The 15,029-nt window shown below is 48.2% G+C and overlaps 1 long non-coding RNA gene across 1 annotated transcript; it reads left to right on the top strand.

The window, feature by feature from the left end:
• The first annotated feature begins 12,981 nt into the window (after positions 1-12,981).
• LOC128833157 (uncharacterized) lies at positions 12,982-14,072 on the top strand. The gene is made up of 3 exons (XR_008444121.1): positions 12,982-13,396; positions 13,529-13,620; positions 14,008-14,072. It is a non-coding gene; the product is annotated as an uncharacterized LOC128833157 (long non-coding RNA).
• The last annotated feature ends 957 nt before the right edge of the window (positions 14,073-15,029 follow it).

Here is a 15,029-nt window from a genome sequence, read left to right as displayed (position 1 = left end):
TAAGTTGTGGCAGGTTTTAAAGGAAAGGACAAAAAACTTGCATTTGATGAAGAAGGTGAGAGGAAACAAGTGAAGGAATTTGCAGATGGGCTGAATGTGGTCAAAGCTATAGGTGAGGTAGATACATTATTCAGCTGAGTTTCGGATGGATTGCAGGAGTATGAAACAGAAAACAGAGAGGATGTGGGTACAGATGTCAAGAAGACACAAGATGATCAAAACATGGACAAGTGTGGGTGATAGGAGAGGTGAAGAATGATCGGGTTTCTGACCTGTTTTGTAGAATAAGCATAAATTAGTGATAGTGACAATGTTGGGGGAGAAGGATAAAGTTTAAAACAGTTATACTAGGTTGTGAGCTAGAGGGGTAGGGAGAATGGTAACATTGTTGATCATAGAATCATAGACTCATAGAAAATCAGGGTTGGAAGGGACCTCAAGAGGTCATCTAGTCCAACCCCCTGCTCAAAGCAGGACCAATTCCCAACTAACTAGATAGTTATGGAGAATAAAAGATAAGGGTTTTGGAAAAGAGATATATACTTCAGTTTTTGACATATTTACTCTGAGCTAGCAGCAGGATATTCAAGAGGAGATGTCTGAGGCCAGACCTATATTAAAAAGTTAAGTCAACCCAGCTACGTTGCTTGTGAGTGAAAAATCCACACCTGGAGTGACGTAGTAAAACCGACCTAACCCCCGATATAGACAGTGGTAGGTCGATAGAAAAATTCTTACATTAAGCTAGCTACCAGCTCTTGGGGAGGTGGATTAACTGCAGCAAGAGGAGAACTCCTCTTGTTGCTGTAGTGAGTGTCTACACTGAAGCTGAGCCACAGTAGCGTTTTAAGTGTCGACATACTTTCAGACACTTTAAATTTCAAATCTGAATGCAGAGGAAGAAGTTGGGCAGAAAAAGATTTGCAAATCATTCTCATAGAAATTAGGTCAATTCATTTGAGTCTGCTTACTCCAAAGGGGAATTTGGTCCAAAGCCTGTGGGAATCAATTGCAGCAAGTTTGTGGAGGGTTTTGAAAAACAATAAGGTAATTTTGAACTGGATCCCAAAATGATTGAGAAACTAATGAGAGCTACACTGCAAGAATCACTCTTCAAGGAGGACACCAGACTGATTTGCAGGGGTATAACCATCACATGCTATTGAAGGCACCTTACTTACTTCCAAGCATTTGTAAAAACTCTGGAGGTTAATTTATAGTAGGTTAAGTAAAAGGAATAAAATACATGAAAGCAAGTAAAGTTGGTCACACTTGGTGTTTCCAGTGCTGTAATTAAAAATTGTATTCATATTATTTGTTGGGATGGTATAATAAAACCACAGACATTTGAAACACAAAGTGATTTTACTTTATAATGATATAGAAAAAATGTGATACAATACCCATGCCCTCATCTAGGACCATCCAGTCATTGCTAATCAGAAATAAAATAGTGTGTCCTTCCTTAAAATATGTTTATGGACATTTATATAATAAAATTTCAATTCTTTATTGGTTCTTTCAAACGTTTGTTGGTTAGTCATTTTTTGTGAGTAATAACGTTAATGCTGCTTATAAGTTCTATAATTCACAGTAGTGTTTCTGAATGGGGGTTTTTTGTTTGCTTTTTGATGAAAGATGACTTTCTTGTTCCGTCCTCTGTTGATTATAAAGAATAGTGCTTCATTTTTTCCAGAATTGTTTCCAGTCATACAGAGTAAGTCATCTGTCAAACAATCCATTCTTTTGCAGCTTGTATGATTCAGTGACTTAATCAAGGTTTAAAAATCTCAAAGAACTAGTGAATATATAATTTCTGTCAAATTTAAAATATAATGAACTTTTTAAGTCCAGAATATCAATATAATATATTTTTAAGACCGATGGCCAGATTCTCAGCCCATGGAATCTGCGGAGATAGGCCAGTTTACATCAGCTGAGGATCTGGCCCTGATATCCAAAAATAGAAAGATCCTAGTTAATTAATTGTTAAACAGAAGTGGACACCTAACTAATCTACGTGTATCTCCAGCTGCAGTTAAAAATGGCACTCTACCAGAACACTAGTTAATTCAGATGGCATTTGTGATGCACAGACTAGGAACAATGGGTTTTGATGCTAGGAACCCACCTCAGCACTGATAGAAAATGATCATACTGCCTAAGCAGTACTAAACTGGTCAGTTTAAAATTGATGATAAATAATCATAATAAAGTGAAACCTTATACCAGGCCTGCACAACTCGTAAAGCGGTGAGGGCCATATTACTCCAAAGAAAACAGCTGAGGGCCGAAACCCCCCAGCCCCGCGGAAACACCCCCCCGCAGCGCCACCCAGCCCCGCGGAAACAAACCCTCCTTCCCCAGCACCGCCCCGCCGAAACAGCTAAGGTTTGGGGGGGAGGGTGTGTGATACTTTATTAAGAATTTTTCCATTAAATCAAACAATTTTTTTAATTATTTTAATTTTTTTTATTAATCATGGAAAAATGAAAAAATATCTGTTCCGTTGAAAGAAAACATTTGTACTTTTCATAATTACCTTGCAAATTTAATGAGAAATATTACATCTCTTTTCGGCAACAAGCTTGTCGCATTCGGGGGTCATATTTGAAGTGGATATTTTCATAATATCTTCCAAATGGTCGTCAGTCAGAGAAGAACGTTGCTTGTTTTTATTCATGTTCATGATGGAAAATGTTTGTTCACATATGTAAATGCGTCCAAAAATGCTGAACGTTTTCAGTGCAACTTCATTGTCCAGACTTTTGTAGAAGTCCCGCAAGCTGCTTTCTCTGTGCTTATTTCGGTAAACTGCCGAACACTGAAGTTCAATAACCTCCAACTGCAAATCTAGTGGCACTTCCTCTGGATCCACAGAAAAGGGATCTTCAATCAACTTCAACTGGACGTCTTCTTCTTTAGACAAAGTAAGTCTTCTGTCAAATTCTTCAATCAAAAGAATGATGTGCTTTGCGTATTTTTCTCCTAACTCGGCGTGTTTGTGCTGAGGGATTCGCTGTGCACAAGTGGGAAAGTGACACATTTCATCTTTTGACAGCTGACTTCTGAAAAGTTTCAATTTCATTTTGAAAGCTTTCACTGCTGCACACATTTGAAATATAAGTTGATTTTTTCCCTGAAGTTGAATGTTGAGATCATTCAGGTGTGCTGTAATATCACAAAAGAAAAAGAGATCTTGATTCCAGGACTCATTTTCAAGCTCTGGGAATTTTATTGGCCCATTTTCTAGGAATTTTGCTACCTCCTCTTTCAAAGCAACGAAATGCTGGAGCACTCTTCCTCGACTCAATCACCTCATTTCTGTATGGTAGATGAAGTCATTGCACTCGGTGTCTACCCCTTCAAGAAAGGCTCGAAATGTCCTATGTTTTAGTCCTCTAGAATGGACGTAGTTTACAATGGAAACTACCACTGACATTACACGCTCAAATTTTAAGACTTTGCTACAAAAAACCTGCTGATGTATAATGCAGTGATGTTTGGTTATTTCTCTCCCGATAAAGTCTTCAAGAAGAGTAACCGCTCCATCATTTTTTTGGCACATAGCAGGAGCACCATCAGTACAAATGGCCACCAAGTTTGTGAAATCTAATCCCGACTTATCATTCATGCACTTTATCACTTCACTGGAGATTTCTTTTCCGGTTGTGCGACCCGTCATGGAGCACATGCCAGCAAGTTCTTCAGTAATTTCAAAGTTTTTATCAATACCTCTAATAAAAATAAGAAGTTGGGCTGTGTCTTTTAAATCGGTGCTTTCATCCATAGCTAGGGAGTAAAAGCAGAATTCACTGACCCTCTGCTTTAACTGATCACTTAAATTGGTAGAAATGTCAGCTATTCTTCTCCGTACAGTCATGCGTGATAGACTGACATTCTCAAATATTCCCCTCTTTTCTGGACATAACTCAGATACAGCAATCAACATACACTTTTTTAATAACTCGCCTTCTGTGAAGCATTTCCCAGCAGCAGCAATTTCCTTAGAAATTTTAAAGCTTATGTAGTGAGCCGGTGTGGCACCCCTCCGTCTCCGACAGGGCCGAGCTTCCTCCAACCCCAGCGTGGGCGGAGCCACCGGGTCCGGGACCTGCCCCTCCGAGGTCACGCCCCCGACCCGGAAGTATAAAAGCCCGCCAGCAGAGCTCAGTGAGGCCCAGACCGCCAGAGAGAGCAGACGTCCCGGGCTGAGCTCCCGCTTGGGAGACAGCCGCAGGCCGCGAGCCGCCTGGTACTCCCCCCGCGCCGGTCAAGCCTACCTCTCGCCAGGTACCCCGAGGAGGACTGGCCCAGCCTGCCCCGGACCCGTTACCCCGAGGAGGACTGGCCAAGCCTGCCCCGGACCAGCTGCCCCGAGGAGGAGTCAAGCCTGCCCCGTGCCAGCTACCCTGGGGGAGAGCTGCCGGACCGGTCCCCAAGCCCCGCACCCGAGGAACCGATGCTGCTGGACTGGCCCGAACCCGGCATCGCCAATGAGGTAGGCCCCGAGGGGGAACATGGAAGTAGCCCGGGGGTAGCCGACCCCGGTCAGGCTGCAGAAGCCTGTGAGCCGATGTCAGTGTGTTTCGGTCAGGATACCCCACTGACCAGCAGCGGCAGTAACTGCTGCTAGGGCCCCGGGCTGGGACGCAGTGGAGTGGGTGGGCCTGCGTTCCCCCCTGCCACCCCCGCTCACGGGTGGCAGGCTTCCCCCTCACCCAATGCTCAGGTGTAGGAGCCTGGGCTTAACGGCTTGTGTGCTCAACTCCTGCCCCAAAGGGCCTGAGCTGTGACTGTTTGTGCCCCACCCTGACCCAGGGCCTGGGCCCCTTCACTGCTTGTCTGCTCAGCCCCTGCACCAGAGGGCCTGAGTTCCTTAACTGCTGGATTGCTCAACCCCTGCCCCAAACGGCTTGAGCTGTGACTGTCTGTGCCACGCCCTGACCCAGGGCCTGGGCCCCTTAACTGCTTGTCTGCTCAGCCTCTGCCCCAAAGGGCTTGAACTGTGACTGTTTGTGCCCCGCCCTGATCCAGGGCCTGGGCCTGCTTAAACTGTTAATTAGCGCTCAGCCCCTGCGTAAAGGGACCTGAGCTTGGACTGTTTGCGCTTTAGTGAGCCGGTGTGGCACCCCTCCGTCTCGGAGGGTCGAGCGCCGGCACGACCCTACTACACTTACTTTAGTAACTGTGTCGTTCTCAGTGCTCACTTTCTTGAAAATTTGCTGTTCTCTACAAAGGTTTTTCGCTAAACTGGCTGCTTTAATTATTTTTTCATTTGGGCTCAATTTGGCGAGATTGGGATGCTTAGTTTCAAAGTGCCACCGAAGGTTGTATTCTTTCGGAACGGCTAACGTTTCGCGACACACGAGGCACAGTATTTTGTCTTTGGAAATAGCACATAAGTATTTTTTCGTCCATTCAGTGTTGAAAACTCTGTGCTCTGATTCTATTTTTCTCTTTTTCTTTTTACTCATGGTATCCATTAGGAAGCTCAAGATTTTGTTGAATAAATTCACACACAAGGGAAACACTCACAGTCAAACACAAAGAGAAGAGATATCTCACGGTGCATGGCACACTAGCAAGGCACTGACGGTGTGTGGAAGCCTGTAGGTCCAGGGATCACTATATTACTGCACACAGCAGTCAATAAATGCAGTTGTAGATAAATCTCTGCATTATGCATTTTTGTATAACTTCTATATGACTTTGTATTGAACCTTGGTACTATGTTATAGCGGGCTCCTAAGATAGTATAATTAAGGTAAAAGAAAAATTTCTTCTGTGCAAATTTTTGAAGCAGAGTTCAAATTTGTGTGCCATGAGGCAAATGCGCCCAAGTGAGTAAAATGCTCATACATTTAAAAAGTTTTAATTTGCAATTTGTGTCAATTTATATGGGTTTTCAGATAGAGACATCATAAGTAAAAAAAGAAAAACAAAAGTTTGTGTTTTAAATTGAAAATTTTCCTAAAAAAATCAATAAATGATTATCAGCCAAGAATAAGATATGTAATTACAAATGTATTTTAATTTCTTTATTGGTCGAAATGTCAAAGACTGCTAAACTAACCTTACTGTTTTTCCCTGTGATCTTTTTCATTTGCCCATTCAATATAAACTTTGTCCAAATCTATCAGTCCTCAATCCAGCTGGTAACTCTTAATACACATCAGCATCCCACATAGAACCCCCCACTCGCTAGTTTCCCAATACACACAGATTTCTCCTCCCTCCCTCCCAGGGCCCTTCCCCACAGCCCCATCACCACAACTAAACAATGCCCCACACAGACCCCCAGTGCCCTGACACACACAGATCTTTGAGTGGGAGTTCCATTGGAGGAGAAGGTACCTGTATTTGCGTCTGTCTTTGTATTGCTTGTATGTGTAGAGGCCTGTAGGGGCAGCGTGCTGGGCGGGCAGCTGAGCCCTGATTGGGGGTGGAGCTTGGCTGAGGACAGGGCCTATAAAAGCGGCCACCCAGCCAGGCAGCGGCAACAGCTGCGACCAGTGGCACAGGAGGCAGCGAACAGGGCTGCTAACAGGGGAGTTTGAGTGGGAGTTCCATTGGAGGAGGTGGAAGGGGAAGCAGAAGGGCGTGGTGCCCTGTGTGCTGTGTTTCCCCAAGTGCAGAGGGCACAGCTGAGCAGGCGGGCCCAGGCAACAGCAGCCATGAGCCAAGCCGAAGGTGACACAATGCAGACGATTGCATGCGGCAGCTGCGGTATGTACATGGTCCTAGCAGCACTCCCTGAACAGAGGTATGTGTGCATGAAATGCCACCTAATAGAACTGCTGAAAGAAAAGATCCGAGGCTTGGAGATGCAGGTAGATACCCTGATAGAGTTTAGAAGGGGGTTCGAGCACCTGATGTAGCAAAGGCAAGTGGGGGCTGAAGGGGAATGCTCAGGGGTACAGGTGGTAGCAGGGGCTAAGACCTGTGAGGGGGGAATGCCGGGGGGAGAACAAGGGCAGTGGAAGCATGTGACTGTGAGAAGCAGGCAAAGGAAAAGGAGGGCCAGTGAAGGAGAAATAGAGCTCAGGAACAGGTTTGGGTGTTTGGAGAACGAGGAAGGGGTGCAGCAGGTGGTAACTGAAGGGGGCAGGGTGAGGAAAAAGAGACGAGCAGCTAGTCCCATACAAAGAGGGGAGGAGTTGATGGAGACAGCACCAATTCTGGGCCCCGGGAGGATACAGGATGACGTAAGGGGGACTATAAGGGAAAATAGGAATGGACAGGGGTTGCAACTAGAGGGAACAGGGGATACATTAGTAGATCGCACTGAGCCCAGGCAAAGGCAGGTGTACATAATTGGGGACTCCTTACTGAGGAGGTTGGACAGGCCTGTAACCAGGGCGGACCCAGAGAACAGAAGGGTGTGCTGTCTCCCGGGCCCTAAGATACGGGATGTGGACTTGCAGCTGAAAAGGATCCTAAAAGGAGCAGGTAAGAACCCCTTGATCATCCTTCACGTAGGAACAATGACACGGCTAGGTTCTCGCTAGAGAGAATCAAGGGAGATTATGCCAGGCTGGGGAAGACGCTTAAGGAATTCGAGGCTCAGATCATCTTCAGTGGGATTCTGCCTGTTCCTAGAGAAGGGCAGTAAAGGGGTGAAAGGATTGTGATGATGAATAGTTGGCTAAGGGAGTAGTGCTATAAAGAGGGCTTTGGGATGTATGGCCACGGGGAGGCTTTCGGGGACAGAAAACTGTTCTCACGGGACGGACTTCACCTGAGTAGGGAAGGAAATAGACTTCTGGGAGGGAGGCTGGCTCATCTCATCAAAAGAGCTTTAAACTAGGAATTTGGGGGAGACGGTTGGGAGATGTCCAGTTAATCTCCACACCAGATTATAACATTGAGAGGGAGGACAGATACAGCCAGGGGGAAGAGATTGGACATAAGGAGGAGGGGGGTGGGGTGAATACCAGACTAATGGGTCATACTAGCAGTACGGTGTCCATATCAAATGGGAGAATGAATGTGAGAGAGGCCAAAAGGCATAAATTAAGATGTTTATACACCAATGTGAGAAGCCTATGTAACAAAATGGAGGAATTGGAGCTCCTGGTCCGAGAAATGAAACCGGATATCATAGGAATAACTGAAACGTGGTGGAACAGTAGTCATGACTGGAGTACAGGTATGGAAGGGTATGTGCTGTTTAGGAAGGACCGGATCAAAGGTAAAGGTGGGGGAGTAGCATTGTATGTCAATAATGAGGTAAACTGTAAAGAAATAATAAGCGATGGAATGGATAAAACGGAGTCTGTCTGGGCATTACTCACATTGGGTAAAAGAACTACTAGAGCCTCCCCTGGGATAGTGCTTGGGGTGTGCCGGGATCTAGCCTGGATATGGACAGAGAACTCATTAATGCTTTTAGGGAAGTAAATACTAATAGGAACCGTGTAATCAGATTTTCCTAGATGTAATAGCTGATGAATTCCTTCATCAAGTAGTTGCTGAACCGATGAGGGGGGATGACATTTTAGATTTGGTGCTGGTGAGTAGTGAGGACCTCGTTGAGGAAATGGTTGTAGGGGACAGCCTTGGCTCAAGTGATCATGAGCTAATTCAGTTTAAACTAAATGGAAAGATTAACAGAATTAAATCGGAGACTAAGGTTTACGATTTCAAAAGGGCTAACTTTAATAAATTAAGGAGACTGGTTAGGGAAGTGGATTGGACTAACATATTTAGGGATCTAAAGGCGGAAGGCTCCTGGGATTATTTCAAGTTGAAGTTGCAGGAGCAGTCAGAGGCGTGTATCCCAAGAAAGGGAAAACGGTTCGTAGGCAGGAGATTTAGACCGAGCTGGATGAGCAAGCATCTCAGAGGGGTCATTAAGAAAAAACAGGAAGCGTACAGGGAGTGGAAAAGGGGCGGGGGATCAGCAAAGAAACCTACCTTATTGAGGTCAGAGCATGTAGAGATGGAGTGAGAAAAGCAAAAAGCCGAGTAGAGTTGGACCTTGCGAGGGGAATTAAAACCAATAGTAAGAGCTTTTATAGCCATATAAATAGGAAGAAAACAAAGAAAGAAGAAGTGGGACTGCTTAAAACTGTAGATGGAGTGGAGATTAAAGATAATCTAGGCCTGGCACAATATCTAAATGAATATTTTGCATCGGTATTTAATGAGGCTAATGAAAGGCTGAGGAATAGTAGAAGCGAGAGGGATGGGAATAAAGGAGTGGGGATTGACATTACCGTATCCGAGGTAGAAGCCAAACTCGAACAGCTTAACGGGACTAAATCGGGCGGACCGGATGATCTTCATCCGAGAATATTAAAAGAACTGGCACGGGAAATTGCAAGCCCCCTAGCGATAATTTTTAATGAGTCCATAAACTCGGGGGTGGTACCATTTGACTGGAGAATAGCTAATGTGGTTCCTATTTTCAAGAAGGGGAAAAAACGTGACCCGGGTAACTACAGGCCTCTTAGTCTAACATCTGTAATATGCAAGGTCTTGGAAAAAATTTTGAAGGAGAAAGTAGTTAAGAACCTTGAGGTCAATGCCAATTGGGACAAATTACAACACGGTTTTACGAAAGGTAGATTGTGCCAAACCAACCTGATCTCCTTCTTTGAGGAAGTAACAGATTTTTTAGATAAAGGAAATGCGGTGGGTCTAATATACCTCGATTTCAGTAAAGCGTTTGATACGGTACTGCATGAGGAATTATTGGTTAAATTGGAAAAGATGGGGATCGATATGAAAATCCATAGGTGGATAAGGAACTGGTTAAAGGGGAGACTGCAGCGGGTCGTACTAAAAGGTGAACTGTCAGGTTGGAGGGAGGTTACCAGTGGAGTTCCTCAAGGTTCGGTTTTGGGTCCGATTTTATTTAATCTATTCATTATTGACCTCGGAACCAAATGTAGGAGTGGGCTGATAAAGTTTGCGGATGACACAAAGTTGGGAGGTATTGCCAATTCGGAGAAGAATCGGGATATCCTGCAGGGAGATTTGGATGATCTTGTAAACTGGAGTAATAGTAATAAGATGAAATTTAATAGTGAGAAGTGTATGGTTATGCATTTAGGGATAACTAACAAGAATTTTAGTTATAAGCTGGGGACGCATCAGTTGGATGTAACGGAAGAGGAGAAGGACCTCGGAGTCCTGGTTGATCGCAGGATGACTATGAGACGGCAATGTGACGTGGCCGTGAAAAAAGCTAATGCGGTCTTGGCATGCATTAGGCGAGGTATTTCTAGTAGGGATAAGGAGGTGCTGGTTCCATTATACAAGGCACTGGTGAGACCTCATTTGGAGTACTGTGTGCAGTTCTGGTCTCCCATGTTTAAAAAGGATGAAATCAAACTGGAACGGGTACAGAGAAGGGCCACTAGGATGATCCGAGGAATGGAAAATCGGCCGTATGAAAGGAGACTCGAGGAGCTCGGTTTGTTTACCTTAACCAAAAGAAGGCTGAGGGGGGATATGATTGCTCTCTTTAAATATATCAGAGGGATAAATACCAGGGAGGGAGAGGAATTATTTCAGCTCAGTACTAAAGTGGACACTAGAACGAATGGATATAAACTGGCCGTCGGGAAGTTTAGGCTTGAAATTAGACGAAGGTTTCTAACCATCAGAGGGGTGAAGTTTTGGAACAGCCTTCCAAAGGAAACAGTGGGGGCGAAAGACCTCTCTGGCTTTAAGATTAAGCTTGATAAGTTTATGGAGGGGATGGTTTGATGGGATACAGTGATTTTAGTCAATAGGTCAATAACAATGGTCAATGATGGGATATTAAAAATTACTACAGAGAACTTTTCCAGGCGGTCTGGCTAGAGAATCTTGCCCGCATGCTCGGGATTCAGCTGATCGCCATATTTGGGGTCGGGAAGGAATTTTCCTCCAGGGTAGATTGGCAGAGGCCCTGGAGGTTTTTCGCCTTCCTCCGCAGCATGGGGCAGGGGTCGCTTGCTGGAGGATTCTCAGCGACTTGAAGTCTTTAAATAATGATTTGGGGAGTTCAACAGCTAAGTCAAGGGAGAGAATTCTTCCAGGAGTGGGTGGGTCAGGTTTTGTGGCCCGCATCATGCGGGAGGTCAGACTAGATGATCATAGTGGTCCCTTCTGACCTTAGAGTCTGAATCTATGAGATCTCCCTCACTGCCCAGCACCCCTCAACAGGCCCCCACTGCCTAGCACCCCAAAACACACAAACCTCCCCCACTGCCCAGTGCCCTCCACACCCTCACAGCCCAGCACCCTCTGCACACCTCCCAGTCACTCACTCCACCACACACTTCCCCCTTCCCTGGCCGCACTCACCAGCCCTGCTGGGAGGTCTCTGGCTCCTAGGGTGAGAGCGGCAAGGGGAGTCTCCAGTGGTGAGTGGGAGCCGGTTCGCGGGAACCAGTTATTAAATTTAGAAGCCCTTTTAGAACCAGTTGTCCTGCGCGGGACCGGTTCTGAAAGGGCTTCTAAATTTAACAATCGGTAAGTTGAAGTGACCAGGACCGTAGCTGGGGGGGAGCAGAGGGAGCGGCTGCTCCCCCTGAGCACATTATCCAAAAGTGGCGCCTTAGGAGCCGACCCCATGGGTGCTCCAGCTCTCCGCCCCGCTCCCTGGCCCCAGCTCACCTCCGCTCCGCCTCTGCCTCCGCCTCTGAACACTCCGCCCCGCTTCTCCCCCTCCCCACCCCTCTTCCCGCGAATCAGCTGTTCGCGCGGGAAGCCTGGGAGGGCAGAGAAGCAATCGGCGGCTTCGCGCTCAAGCCCAGGGAGGCGGAGACGGAGCGGAGGTGAGCTGGTGTGGGGGGAGCCGTCCGCGCCACAGCAGGTAACCCGGGGGGAGGGGTGCGCAGGGGAACCGCTCCCCGCCCCAGCTCACCTCAGCTCCGCCTCCCTGGGCCTGAGCGCAAAGCCACCGCTTGCTTCTCAGCCCTCCCAGGTTTCCTGCGCGAACAGCTGATTGGCGGGAAGTGGGGGGGCTGCAAGCTCAGACTGACCCGGTTCTGCAGGCACTGCGCGGTGGCAGCATGGCCCGGCTCCAGCCGAGCGGCACGGCTGTAGCACCGCCAGCCACCTCCAGGCAGCGTGGTAAGGGAGCAGGGAGGGGGTGCTGGATAGAGGGCAGGGGAGTTCATGGGGGTGGTGGTGGGGTGCATAGGGGTCGGGGCGGTCAGATGGCAGGGAACAGGGGGATTGAATGGGGGCAAGGGTCCCGGGGGGCAGTCAGGAAGGAGCAGGGGTTGGATGGGGCGGTGGAAGGCAGTCGGGCAGGATTTCCAAGGGTGGTCAGGGGACAGGGAGAAGGGGTGGTTGGATGGGGAATCAGGAGAGGAGTTGGATGGGGCGGTGGAGGGCAGTCAGGGGACAGGGAATGGGGTGAATGGGGCAGGGGTCCCGGGGGGAGCATCAAGGAATGCGGGGGGTTGGGTGGGGCTGGAGTCCCGGGGGAGGGGGGGGGCAAAAAGCGCTCAGGACGGGGGCGGTGGCTGAGCCCTGTGTCACGCTGGGGGGAAGGGGGACGAGGGCTCCGTGCCCGTGTCCCGCTTGGGGCAGTGGGGAGGGGCAGCGGCGCGCGCGGGCTCCGTTTCCCACTTGGGGCCGGGCGGGTGTGGAGGCGCGGCGGCGCGTGAGGGCTCCATCCCCGTGTTCCGCATTGCTGGCTTCTGTTGGCGGGCAGTCACGCCACCAGGAGCTGCCCCAGGAAGCGCCGCCACGCCAGCCTCGGGACTTTGTGTGCGTGGGGTTTAGAATCCCGCCGTGGGCCGCACAGTGAGCCCCCACGGGCCGTATGTTGTGCAGGCCTGGTCTTGTGGCATACTCTCCACATGTCTGAAAAGCATAAGACGCCATCTGCGGACAATGGCCCCAGTAGTCTGTAGACCGGAGCGACCATAAACATCTCCTTTACAAATGAAGTCGTTCCACTCTATGCCCAATATACAACGTTGGCATTTTATGTGGAAAGCCTCCAGCTTTGCCCATTCTGAGTGGCGCAGTCCCAATGTTTCGCAACCGTACAGCAGTACAGAGAGGATACAGCTCGATTAGATCCTGAACTTGGTTGTCGTGCCGAGATGATGTTGATTCCGTATTCATTGTAAACGACCCATGGCAGAGGCTGCAATGCCACACTCAGGCACCTAAATAAATGGCCTGACCTTTCTCAAATGCTGAATACCAAGAACTTCTCACTCGAATCTGCCGAAGCCGTGGCTGTTCAGCTCCTCTGAAAATCAATCCACTCGTTTAGATGCCTGAATAGGAATGTTAGTGCCAGACTTTGGACAGTGACATAGGAAGACATTGGCCTGAGCCTATGCATGGACTCTCATCCTACAATCCAGCCCCTCAACAGATACATCCCAGCTTCTGACTGTGAGCCATTCAGCTACAATGGGGAGGCCTAGATGCTGTAAGTGAATTAACATGTAATGATAGATAGACAGATCGATAGATAGTATAAGCTATTCTTTCTACCATCTGCCGTACGGATTTGCTCTGTAGAGCTTGCTGTCCCTGTTACTCATGGGTATTTATGTTCCAGAGCCCCACATGAGAGAGGGAAGGATTTCAGGCCCAAGGCCCAAGTGGGGCAGGAAGAAGCACACGCTCACCTCAGTTGCCTTCTTTGCTGAGGTAAGTTTTGTTGACTTGTTGAACTGAGATTGCAGAGCGTTGCTCAGTCCCATATTCTCACAACTGGCAGTGCCCTATATGTATGTCTGGGGCACCTTGCATCCTCATTTCTTGACCTGTAAGTGGGGTCGCCTGGGGTTTATGTAAAAGGCAGGGATTGTGTTGAAACCATAATCATCCAGATACTTCTGAGGAAATCCCTCTGGAACAGTGGAAATAGCGTAGCATTCAGCCATCAGTCCCTCGGTAATTTCCCAGATTGTGACTGCGTTTGATTTCCCGTGAGACGTCTTGAAAACTGCTCTCTTTGTTGAGAGGCTGAACCTCTGAAAGTTCGCCCTGGAGAATGTAAGCATTGATAGGAGAGCCATTGTGTTGATTCCCTAGGGCGCACTGTCCAGCACGCCGGCAGACAGACCCAGATCAGAAGGCCTGGACTTGGTACGTGAACGTAAGTAATATCCTTAGGTTAGTGCAGTGAGGAAGCAGAGGTCCCAGGGTGTGGGTCAAGGAGATGGCAATGGGGACGCAGAGGCCCTGTCATGGCACCAATGGGGTCTAATTTGTACTGTGTGCTTTGGTCATCCACTGTGTGATGATCCTCTTCTGTAATGGGCGCCATCGGCCTGTTGTAATGGTTCCAACACCACCCTCCTCCCAGCCTCAGGAGAGGGAGGTGTTCCCAAGGGAGAGGGGACATGGCTGCGGCATCCCCGAGGCTTGTCTGCTTTATGCTGGGGGCTGGCCCAGTGGCCAGATGGCCTCCAAGTTGGTGGGGGTGGCGCACAAAAGCGGCTTTCAGGCACATTCCCACGCAGCTGCCGGGATCTGCACTGAGCCTAGGATCTGCAGAACCATATCACAGGTTGGGCCTCAAGGCTGGCAGGTTGGCAGATGCTGCACTGAGCAGCAGAGTTACTCTGTGTCCTGAGTCAGGAAGCTTTTCTGCTGCTTCGCTGATCAGAGGAGCCTGGTAGTTAAATGAGGCAGGAAGATACACCTGGTTAATGCAAAGACACAGATGGAGCCCTGGAAGCCCGTATTTCCTGGTGTTTAGTCAAAGAAGATCAGGCCTGGGCAATATGACTTGATAGTCCTCAGCAAGGACTCATCAGAGAAACCCTCACATGTAAAGAGGGAGGAGGTGGGGGATATTGGGTACAAACTCCCCAGATCCAGTTCCTTAGTCCGGGATCTGAGTGAGAGTGAGACCAGCCCGTCAGTCAAAGGAAATAGTGGACAGTGAGATGGTTATAGGCTAAGCCTAGTGATGCAGGAATGAGTCCAACCCCTCTTTGTTCAAGGTGGCCTGATCCAAACAAAGCTCACGGAAGTCAGTCTCTCTGTTGTCTTTAATGGCTTTGGCCCAGGCCCATGGAGAAGAGACTGTGTTCTTTGAGCCCTACAAA

The sequence above is a fragment of the Malaclemys terrapin genome, chromosome 2 (genome assembly GCF_027887155.1).
Source record: "Malaclemys terrapin pileata isolate rMalTer1 chromosome 2, rMalTer1.hap1, whole genome shotgun sequence".
In the NCBI taxonomy this organism is placed as follows: domain Eukaryota; kingdom Metazoa; phylum Chordata; order Testudines; family Emydidae; genus Malaclemys; species Malaclemys terrapin.
This window is presented reverse-complemented; position numbering and strand designations above follow the sequence as displayed.